Source organism: Canis lupus, chromosome 19 (assembly GCF_003254725.2).
Source record: "Canis lupus dingo isolate Sandy chromosome 19, ASM325472v2, whole genome shotgun sequence".
Lineage (NCBI taxonomy): Eukaryota > Metazoa > Chordata > Mammalia > Carnivora > Canidae > Canis > Canis lupus.
Genome location: NC_064261.1, coordinates 46235112 through 46247685, shown reverse-complemented (window position 1 = coordinate 46247685; position 12574 = coordinate 46235112). Strand labels below are relative to the sequence as shown.

The 12574-nt window shown below is 37.4% G+C and overlaps 1 protein-coding gene across 4 annotated transcripts in view; it reads right to left on the bottom strand.

The window, feature by feature from the left end:
- The window catches only part of ARHGAP15 (Rho GTPase activating protein 15), a 608969-nt gene that overhangs the window by 469011 nt on the left and 127384 nt on the right, over window positions 1-12574 (bottom strand). The window lies entirely within an intron of this gene.

The following is a 12574-nucleotide window of genomic DNA, read 5'->3' as shown; positions in this document are numbered from 1 at the left end:
AGAGACTGGAGTTGTAGAGAGTACGGTAGCATGAGGTAAGGATATAGACTCATTTCTAGAAAGTGGAGAATGGTTTTGCTAGCTGGTCAGAGGCCTAGGAGGAGACAATCTGGAAGACTGGAGACCACGAAGTGGTAGCAAATGGGAGTCAGCACAGAGCATGCAGATTTTTGTGTTTCATCTCAATGTCTTAATGTCTGCCAAAGAGTAAGCCAGTGTACTGGACGATTTAATCAAAGTCCTCTAACCTCTGTCTTTAGCCACTCAGAACTTGCAAAAGAGGCTCGTGAGTGGAGCATCCATGGTGGCAGGGATAGAGACTATGCACACATCCAACAAAATGCCTCTCTTTTACCAATACTGATGTAACTCCTACTGCCGCTGATTGCTCGGTCCTCCAGCAACAGAGGTAGGCACTGAGGCCCTTTAAGGAGACCAGCCAGGCACCTAAAGGCAAATTGACTAACAGACCCTTTCCATCCTTCAGGGAACAGTGATTCATTATCACTGGAACTGACATCAGCTCTGGATATGGGTTTACCCTCTCTGCCTATGATGCCTCTGCTTGCTCCACCATTCCGTAGTTTAAAGAATGCCCAGCTTTGCAACGGAGGACCACTCACAGCATTGTCCCAAACCAAGGAAATGAAGCAAGTACAATGCTGGCCATAAGATCATGGGATCCACCGGTCTTAGTAAATAATACCTTAATAGAAGTCATCAACCTAATAAAATAATGGAATGACTCCAGTTAAGATAGTAGCTTGGGGGAAAGACCCTGTTTGATTGGGGTGTCATATCCCAAGAGCAGTATATACACTGAATTGATGTCTGAAACATGTCCCCGTGTCCCCAGTAGCCAGAATGCATGGATTTAAGGACGAAGAGGTAGAAGTAGGAGATGCTCCTGTCAGTAACCCATTTGCAGCATCTACGCTTCTAGGTTTTTCAATTTGGGCTGGGTTAAAAATTCTTGTCCTTGGGTTGGGAAATAGATGTGCTGCTAGCAAGGATTTGGAGTAGAATCACGGAAATTAAAGCTATGGCCACTGCTTGGTAACTATGGATACTAAAGAGGTTGGCCAGCAGGCAAACCAAATAGCTGCTCTACTCAGGGATAATTGGCCCTAATTATAATGAGGAGGTCAAGCAGCCTGTGTGCAATGGGGTCAGGAGGAATGATTCAGGAACTCTGGAGATTCGCTGATTTGTCCCTAGGTGCTTCCATGCCTAGTGAAAGCAGTGGACTTTTAAGTGTACTGAACAAAGCACGGCGATGCCAAAAAAATTAAGAATTCAAGGCTGTCAGGTATGAAGGTCTAATTTACCTCATGAGGCAAACACAACTTACAGACCTGACTAATACTGAGAATGAGTGGTGGAGAAGGTGGATGATAAATATCAAATATGGCCTCAGACACAGTTGCAGTAGAAGAATGTAGTTTTTCCACTAACCATTTTTTTTTTTTTTATCAGCTTTCTTGTAGAGATGGAGCCAAGGCACCATCTTGAAGACCCTGCAACGGAGGAGACTTAAAATGGGGCACAAGTCAGTTTGAGTATTGCAAGGAGGGTTGTATCAGAAACTTCTTGTGTCCTGCCTCACATCCTCTTGCCTTTTTTTTTTTATTTTATTTTATTATTTATTTTTTTTTTCCTCTTGCCTTTACTAAGACTCCAGCTGCAGCTGGTATAAACAATTCTGTGTGAGCTTCAAATCCCTTTGTACTGACTGCATCCTGCCTCAAGCATCGCCATGTATCTTGCACTTTCTGCCATGGATATTCAGAGTCCATGGAGTGGGACACCTGAGGAGCCTTCTGGGAACACCCATACTGTGTGCAGCCTAAAAGTCAAGTAGATTTAAAGACATTGTCCCATTCCACAGCCAACTATAACCAAAGAGGTGAGAAGCTGATGGATAAATGCTTCATCTTGTCAATCCTTGGGTGGAAAATTCTGACAAGCATCCCAGCCACTCTGTGATCGACTTGATAATGGATCTGCATCGTCTTTTCTTCTTTCTCCATTTCACTCTTGCCAGTACTAATTCTTGCTTTCTGGGATTACCTCCTATACAAACTGGTTGCAGCACAATTCCTAGTGTCAAAGGGAAACTACCCCAACCAGAGGGCATATATGGCAAAACTATTTCAAAACTAGCTTCCCCTGAAAGGAAAGGATCACTCCTCTACTGAGATACAGCTGTCACTGTCATAAAATCTAGCATAAACAAATACACCATCAAATGCCCTGCTATAAAATGTAACATCTAGCAATTACATACTAAAGGATTTAAGGTGACATCATTCATTACAGGAATGATCCTCCTGACTAAAAAGGACTTTAGTGTTAAGTAGCTGTAAAAGCCGTCAAAAAGTAATGTTACCGCAACAAATATTAGCACCTTATGAATACAACCCGAGGCATCCCGACCAAAAGTACTATCTCTATTATGGAGCCATTAGAAAGCACCCTAGGGGTGTGTGCAAGATGATTAGGAGAAGAGTTTACTAGAAATTTTACACTTAGAGATGAAAGGGACAGGGGCATAATCATTATTGATTTTACTCTCTTCGTAAGGTGTTATTGTGGTTGGGTTTTTTTGTTTTGTTTTGTTTTTTTAACCCTCTTCCTAAATAGAGACAGAGCAAGGGTGGGGAATTGAGCAATCTTCCCAGGAAAGATGAGCAATGTTCTTCCATGAGTCAAATGAAATGTTGTGAGGAAGGAAACATTTTAAGTGGCAAAAGAAGCTAGTAACAAGGGTAATACCAAGTATGCATTCACAGTGAAAATCTTAACCGAGAAACTTAAAATAAAACCCACAGACTAATGTTAAAAATAGGCATTTACCAGTTTTCTTGCACAGGGTAATATTCATTCAATATTACAATTCTCTAAATTTAGTGCAATAGCTCTTTGTTATCTGACTTTTACTGAGTCCTAAGGGGATTGATGATACAGGCAAATATCCACTAGAAACTGAGTATTAACTATTAAATATCACCCCTGAGTATCTGGGATTAAACTTCAACTTTCCTTTTGGGGCAATTTTAACTCATTATCTCCTATACTCTTCAGAGACCTGTGATCCGTATAAATATCCACTTTAAGGATGAGGATTTTCACTATGTATAAGGGGACATCCCACAGTTATTAGAAACTTAAAATACACACTAAAATTGCAAAGATAATTGTTTCTGATTCAGAATGCGTTAAGGCAGCGATGCTCGAGAAATAGCGACAATTCTTAGATTACCTCTTAACTATTTTGTTTTCGATAAAGCGCGCACTTCGGCTGAAAAACATTTGCCATTTAATTTGTAAATCCATGAAGAGAGATGAATTCATAAGTCTCTTAAGTCATTAACAATTAATCAGATTTCTTTAACATAACAGTTGAATGGAAAGAAATCACGAGTTTTATAAAGTCCTATACATTTTTTGCTCTTTCAACATTGTAAATTATGTTATTTCCCAGATCAAACTCAGTGAGTGGTAACAACAACAACAACAACAAATTCATGCTGGGCTCCTGATAAGGAATTTATAGCATCCCTTGTATATTCTTATTTAAGCAACACAGCATATCTTTAGATCTACGACATCTTCCTAATATTTGACTACATGTTTCTTTGCAAACAGAAATGAGTGTCTATAACGTTAATCAGTCAATAACAGCCAAGAGTAAATGCCTTAGATAAGCCATATACTGAAATACTTTTATGGGCAGGACAAAAGATACACACGTGTGTCATTGCCTCCCTTGAATCCCTCATTCTATGACAGAGAGAAAGGACTGCCATCGGATGAGTGACATTTAGGGACAGGGGATTTCACGTTTATGTTTTGCCACATAAAGAAAGGCCTCCTTTGAATACCTCGCCAGAGCACGGAGCCAAAAATCAAACCAGGGAAGTCAGTGCTGAAGCACCAACTAGCCACCAGATGGCAGCAATGCTTTTATGAATAATGCAGCATCCTGCGCAGTCCATCTAAGATTCCCTGTGTTAATAATAGAACAATCCTTACTTTAGGAAAAGGACAGATTTGTTCATAACGAAGCCAGCCATTTTTTTCATGTCCCTGGTTATATTTTGTGGGGTCTATTGCTTCCTAGTATTTGGGTCCCCCCAAATATTTATTTTCTTACACATCAAACATCAAAGTGCTGTTGAATTTCATTTTGATATTGTGGTAGAAAATGCCTGTGGCTTGAAACAAATATTTTCCTTTCTGATGGACAAATAACATCTGTGGTTGTAAATGTTCCAGTGTAGCTGTCAAAAGAGAAGGGTTTCACATAATTTCCTGCCGCCCTCATTGGTACATCCTACAGATCAAAAGAGTGTGTTCATAACCTCCTTTTCTACGAATTGATTTCAGATCTACCACAGATCTCGAATATCAGAAGCTTGTCTTCTACTCGATGATGGGTGTTTGAACATTGAAAAATGAAGCATTGCTTAAATTCGAGTTAAAAGAAGAAACTCAAAAACTATCGAGTCTAAGGCCACCTCCCCTATCCCTGTTCCTTTCCCTTTTGGAGCAGTTTGCAGCAATTTGTTAATTTTTGCCGCTAAAGTTTTTGGTTTGCACACGTTCACCAAGGAAGTCAGATTGGTAGAATTTTCCCCAGTGCTGGAAATAAAATGTTAGGCAAATTGGTGGGACTAAAGCCAAGAACCTAATAGCGCTCTTCTAAAACAGAAATCCATCTAAACCCTTGATGTGAATGTTCCTTTCTTGGTCATTATCTGATCTGCTCTCTGAAAACAGTTCAAACAGCTCCCCCTTCCTGACTTCTCCCCAACATCAGGCATTTTATTTCATTGTTTCACTTAGGTCATCTCTCAACATCCTGTTTTGTTGAGATAAAATTTAGAGCAGCCTCCTCTCTCCTTCAAATACCAAGAATCTTTCACTCTTCTGCACTGTTTTATATTTTTGCTCTTGAATATTTATTTTCCACCAAATTTTTAGTAACATATTTCACTCATATATTGAGAGAGTCTATGCATAGATTCTACAAGTGGCATCTCCAATTCTGTAGGAGCGCTGGCATTTCCCTTTCATCTTCAACTTAGTTGTCCCCCTACCCCCGCCCCCGCCCTTGTGTTCATTTCAAACCTTTGTTTATGGATGCTTGCTTTGTTATTTTCTTCTCCTCCTTTAAACACTGCTCTGAGGTTTGAGAGTTTTGCTCACCACTGCCCAGATTTTTCTCCTGCTCAGTGGCTTGTGACATATAAACACTGAATATATATATATTTCTTCTCTTGCCTTCAGATCCAGCCTCATTACCTTATGTTTCTAAAAACTGAATGGCATTGGCTATTTATCTGTCAGTGATCCTATGCTATCCAAAAGTACTCAGTTTTATTTTACCCTGTGTCATCCTTATGGACAAGCTGTAAAATGTGATACCATTTTACTGGCCCCATCTATTATGTACCAGCTTTAGGGATTAAATCATTCCTTTTTCTGGAAGAAGCTTGTTTGCTATTTAAAAAAAAAAAAAAAAGATACTCAGCATGAAATAAATGTGGCTGCTCCCTTTTAAAAATACAAAATAAGAGTTTTGAAACCTACATGAAAAAGGGATCCAGTGGCCTGAATGTTCTCTTGCCAGTGTCCGTGTAATATCTTCTGGATTTTGCAAGATGAAAGTCATAAGTGGAAAAACCATTACACTTGGTGATTCTACTTGGAGCTCATGAAATCCCCAGCTGGCTGTGGTTGCTTTTGCTCAGGTGGGTATGCATGGCCTGAAGTCCCAGGTTGGAGCCTATGTAGCTCAATTAACCTCACTCTGCTTCCATGGATGCAAAGAACTGCGCTGTCAGCCCACGTGTGGTGCAGCGACCATCACACCAGTCCCACCGACGCTTCAAGGAACAGCGTATGTTCCGTGAAAGGAGGGGTTTACATCATGTCAACAAAGGAAGAACAGCATGTTGAATTTAGCCTTGTGTCAGATCAAAATCCAAAATGTATTCCAAATGCACAGCTCTTATCTTTGAGCAGATAGAGTCAGCAGCTCTAGGGGACAATGGGAAGTGAGCTCATCACTGATCTCAGCTCATTAGGTCACATGCCTCCATTCTTCCACTAAAATGTTAGAAGTATAAGAAACCAAGTTGACATTTTCTTGCTTTCTTTTCTATGAATTTTGATTTATTTTATTTTGGAATCTTAAAATCTTGGTTCTTTTGGCTAATGTGGTACTAAAATTTACTAATGCAGCTACTGTTAATCTTTACTGTCATCCTGTTGCATTCTGCTGTGATAAGAGCTAAAAAGGAAATGAGTACCACAGGATCGCATTATGCCCTTCGGTAGCAAGTGGGATAAGGTAGCTGTACAAATCAGTAAATGTCCTCATAGACTACAAAGCTTCATGGGATCATCATACCCTTGTTATTGTTTTCTCTAGTAATATACTCAATTTCTCAGTATCTTAATTCTATACTTGAGACTATCTTTTTTTAAGAGAGCTTTATTCCTCAAAATTGGAACCTTCAAAAGGCCAGTAGTCCCCAAGTCACGTGGTCTGAACAAACAGCCATGTTCTTCCCTTGAAGGGTGTACTCTCCACCTATCAACCTGTTTCTGCTTTTCCTTTCATCAGTCAAGCTCACATGTTCCTTAAGTCTCATCTTAGATCCTTACAGTCAACTTTATTTCCCGCCCCCAGGCTCTTTCCTTTGCTGTAAATCTTAGACACCCCTGACATTAATATTCCTAAATCAAAGCCTCAGTTATAAAATTATATCACTCCATTCATCAAAAGCCTTCTGTGCAATCCCACTGGCAAAATTGAAGGCAAAATCATAAAAATAATCATATCTCTTTCCCTTCAGTAAGAAAATCAGTATTGTCCCACTATCTCAGAGTTACCATAGTCTCTCTTTCATTTTTTGAGCAGGGTTGCTGCCCTTGTCTCTAGGTCTTCTTTTGCAAGTTGCTATCAATAGCTCAGTAGAGCCGTTGGGGGCACAATGCTTGTCTTAAAGTATTTGCTGGGATAAGACATGAATTAATTAACGTATATTGCTTAGATATTACATTAATTACACTATTTATTTATAAAAATAGAATATTCAAAATTATTTCAGTATGGTTTGAGGACACATATTCTTAGTTTCAAAATAAATAAAATGATTTTCACTCAGGGTATTAACTCTTCACCTATTGGTTAAGTTCACAAGGCGGTATTAGGAGAATAGGAGAGGAACAGAAACCCTGAATTGTGCGATCTCTCCTCTCCAGATCTTTCCAAAGTCCACATCTGGAATGTTCCTCAAAGCTTTGTGAGATGACAGGGTTAATGGGTGAATAATAATACTTGTTTGCATGTATATTAAAATAGGCCTCTTGGAGTTGCCTTCAAATACAGATTGCCTCATTTCAACATCAACACAGATGGGAGACAGGTGACGGAAGGACTGTTATCTCTTATTTCCTTGGTGTGAAAAATTCTAAGTCAGAGGAGGAGTCCTGCCTTGGGTTTTACGTCTAGTTACAACTGATATAGCCAAAACTGGAATACACGTCCCCAGACTCTTGTGCTCTTTCCACTGCACCTTCTGAATGATAGATGAATATCTAATAGGTAGATAAAATGATTAGGGACAAGCTAGAAAGCAAAAAACAACTGTATTAGACATTAATGCTGCTCTTACTCTGGTTTATTTTTAATGCCATGCCTTTTAAGATACTGTGAGTAATTCTCTAAAGTGAAACCAGCTTTACTCGAAATCTAATGCATATATGAATGTGGAAAAATCATCCTTTTGCATTTAGTCTAACTACAAGCATTGAAGAATGAAAGAGAAAATTGGTAAAAGCTCAGATTTATTTTAAACCCACCACTTTTAACAGAAGGAAATGGATAAAAGCAAAATACCAGTAGTTTCCCTTTTGGCTTAAAAGGACATTCTCCAAGATGTTATTAAATTATCTTCGCATTAATAAACTTAAGAAGTACTTAAACATTTTAAGCTAAGACATATTCAGATCAGGATGAGCAATCAAATTATGTTTAAATGTAGAGCATATCCATGGAAAATACCACATGAATATGCTTTAATAGACATTATAGCCAGAAGACCCCAAAAGTCAGAGAAGTAATACAAGTAATGATAAATCTATTCTGAGATGTACTTTACTTTTAGGGTCAGAACCTGTTTCCCTGAGACATATTTACATACTAAAAAAGGAATCTCAAATCCAGGAAATTCAGCCATGATTTTTGTCGAGGTTGTAAACTGGTACCAGGGAAAGAAAACAGACCTTCATCTTGTTAAGTCATTCAATTTTTTTTTCTGCCTTTCAAGCAGGCAATGGATGTAGTTCTAATCAGCCATAATTCATTAATAGCAGAATTATCTTATTTGAGGCACATAACTTATAAATGATTCTGCTGCATGTTCATGGGTAAAATTTTGTTTTCTTTTAAAGGAAACCCAGGAAAAATGAGGCCAGTCACTCTCTGGCTGTGAGAAAAGTAAACCGTTAGGGTATAAATGATTTCATTATCTTAAATAAATAATCATCTATTGTCATATAGGTTATAATGAAAAGGATCAAGGAAACAGATAGCATGTTTCTTACCCCTATTTACAGAAGGGAATAGAGTAGACATTCTAGAAATCATCTTTGGAGTATAGAGACTATATCATGGACACAATCTCCTGAGCTTTTTTGATAGTGAATTCTTTTATTTTAGCTAAACGAATCCCAATCTAGCCTTACCAATAACCAATGAAATGAATTGAAAGGAGTCCAATCCTCTGGTTTAAGAAATATAAAGCAGTATGCCATAGAGCCTCTTTCTTTGCGTTCTCTGTGAGAAGACAAAACTAATTTACACGACAAGAGTAAAAAAAAAAATATATGTATGTGCTAAACTAAAGGGCCTGGAATAAGTTACAGGGCTTGGGACCATCCTCTATTTAAAAAGGGGGAACTAAAATAAGTAAGTAAGTAAATAAATAAATAAAATAAAATAAAAAGGGGGAACTCCTTGGAAGCGGTCAATGTTTTAGAGATGTAGTAGCATCTATGGATGTGACAGCTGTGCCATGAACCTCCTTCTCCTGATTTTCAAAAATGTTTAACTCCAGGAGAACCTTATGCTCAAAGGAGGGAAGGATCCACGAGTGAAAATTTTCCTTCAACTTTGAAACAGGAAGATATTTATGGTTTAAAAAAATTACTTATTGTTTCAAACTCCCTTGCAGCCATTCTCTCAGTTGAACTTGCCACTGAAACGCTTTGTAAATGTGATGCTGGATCGGAGAGGAAAGAGAAGAAGGTGACCGAGCATCGCACATGTCACAGATGCCGCCTGACAATACTGCCACCCTTTAACACGGTTTTATTTAGTTATTACAACTATCTCTCTGTAAATGACATTTAGGATTATTTAAGATTATGTTGTAATCCTTTTAATCCTCAGTGCTTTAAATTTCAGGCGAAACACCAAAGAGCAAACTAGCACTTAGCAGGAATGCTTAAAACATGTGATTTGAACATAAATCTTTTTATTCACTCTTTCCCTGATGAAGACCTAGAGCTGCTCTTAAGTTAACTAAGAAAACTTGTACCACAGTTCATTACAAATCACTCGGTTGCTAAATGCTTTCTCAAGCTACATCAAACTTGTGATGGGCCTTGACAATTCTGCTAAATGCAGAATTAAACGAAAGTTAGCAGCAATGAACATTTACTGATATAACTTAGAATTTGCAGGACCTTTTATAAGTACAAAACGTCTTTCCGTGTCAGTGTGTACGTGTGTGGAGATGGTCATTCGATTTCCTAAAGCGAACTATCAGATGTGGGTATGTACGTGGAATTCCACACATTGCATCGCATTTATGCGTCTGAAACACATATTATGACTTGTCTATATGTACTTTATTATAGAAGCTGCTAATGATTTCTTTAAGTGTATCATATATTATTAAGAAGTACCAATTAGGCCAAAGAGTATTCTTGTATAAAATAGGCAGGTGTTCTTTTTGTTTCATTTTTTTGGTTTTCAAAGATTTTATTTATTTATACATGAGAGACACAGAGAGAGGCAGAGACACAGGCAGAGGGAGAAGCAGGCTCCATGCAGGGGGCCCGATGTGGGACTCGATCCCAGGGTCCTGGGATCACGACCTGAGCCAAAGACAGATGCTCAACCACCAAGCCACCCAGGTGAGGCAGGTGTTCCTGAACTCCGTCGGTGAGCATCATTCTGATCTACTGAGAGTTGTTGAATACCAAACCTAACACTTGATCATGTGTAGCATAACACTGTTATGTTACCATATACCCATCAAATAAGATTGAATCTACATCAAGAGTTTAGTAAGACTTTGACTATGAAGGAAATTTGGCTTTTAATACAAAAAGAAAATGAACAACTTAAATGTCCAATGGCATACAGAAATGTACCAGACAAATGAAATCCTTCCATTCTTTTGTGTGTCACAGATTTGTGCTTCTGAGTCTTTCAGGCACATAATTTTTTATTTGTTTTCTTCTTCATGTTAAATTTGACTTCTCTACAGACGTTGTAATTATGTGGCATATAATTGCTAATCCATCAACTTTTTAAAGACAGATTTCATATTTTAAAGTATTTCTAATTTTGCTCTTCTTTGATTTTTCTTGAACCAAAAATCTCAATAGTCATTTGCTATCTGTAATCTATAATTCATAGACTGAGATTGAACACCAAGCCTAATTCAAACTTGGAATTTTAAAGCTATTTCTGATGTAGCAAATCAGCTGAAGCTATGATGGTCTTTTTCAGTCAGGAAGAAACACTTCATTATTCTTTAGGTAATGAAACTCTTGTACACACACACTCAAACACCCAACAATGCCTTAATACCATGTTTTTGAGATATAATCATGTTTATTCTGATCATTTGAGAGTTAGACCAGCTAATGTATCTAATCAAATATTGATGCAAGTCATCTAGATTTAGCTCTCTGGCAAATCCTTCCCTATGCTTTTTCGTTAACAGAACTATAAAAGCTATTTATATTATTCCTCTCAAAGGGTTTACCCTCATAGTCTGTATCTATGGATACATATTAGTAAATTTTACCTAAGCTCACGTGTTTCAATAATGAAAAGATGTCGGCATGACAAAAAAAAAAAAAAGATCCACATGATTCACCTCAAAAAGAATGAAGCAGGAAACGAAATTGGAATCCTTTTTAGCTTTGTTATTCACACCATCCTTGTAATCACTGCCTTCCTGTTTCTCTAAACTACAAGGGTACAAGTCCAAAAGAGTGAAGCTGGATGTAAGAACACTGAGGTCCTACAAACTACTCAGGGACCTTACAAACAAAAGTAGCTGACAAAGCTACTCCAAAAAGCTATCAAAAGTGAGAATAGTTGTGTGAGGTTTTTTTTTTGTTTGTTTTGTTTTGTTTTGTTTTGTTTTGTTTTACTATTTTTGGAAGTACCTACATTCAGAAATATGAAAAACAAGGAAAAATTATAGCAGAAAGCAGTCAGTCATATTCAGGAGAGAGCGACCTCATATCATTACTATATGTTATCCTACATTTCATCAATACAGGTAGCTTAAATATACATCCATGTATATAATGTTCAAAGCAAGATAAAATTATGCATAAATATTCTTCTCCTATATCCGTGGTCCTGTATACACTGTACATATTTGACGATCCTTCTCATTTTTTATCTATCTTAGCTTTCCAAAAGACCAATAGAAGGAACTCAAAAATGCTACATTAGACCATTTCCCAGAGTTTCTGTTGTCCAAGAATTATGTCCATGTCAAATTTTAAGGTCTTTATTTTATGACATGGGGACAAAGATGCTAAACTCATAATACATGATAAAACTACACCACTTACCTCACCCGACCTAGTTCAGACCTAGTCATAACAATCATCTAGGTTATCCTAAAACTAGGAATATAACCTCTAATTTTTTTTTAATTTCTTGCAGAATAGCAAAAAGAGTAAGAAATTAGGATACGGGCTATATCTCTGATTTACAGTTCCTCACTTCAAAACAAAATTTATTTTTCTTTTCTTGACTCTGTAGATTCAGATTCTAATCACTTTTGGCTAAATTTAGTCCTTTGATTTCTAGGCAAGTGTATTTAGTTTTTTTTTTCTCCTTTCTTAATCTCTTATGACAAAAAGAAATCTCTAGCATATAAAAAATGAATGTCTGAATAGAATAAAAGTAGAACCAGAAAAATAACTTATTCTAGAGACATTAATGTGGGTCCAGTTTACATGGTAGATCTGGATTACCATCTGGGAAATGCAGAACTGGAAACCAGTTTTTTTCTCCCCAGTGTGAGTTCAGATAGGAAATGCCACCTATCTACACTTCTGTAAGGTCCAATATATTACTTTCACTGATACATTTATGTAATTGACCTTTCTAAGGTCAGTTGAGCCAAAATGGTCTTAGAAGGCATTTAATACAGTAATTACAATAATCTAGATCCTTGGTTACTAAATGATATAAATCCTAAAATATACCTAGAAAGTTATTGGTTACTTTGGAAATATA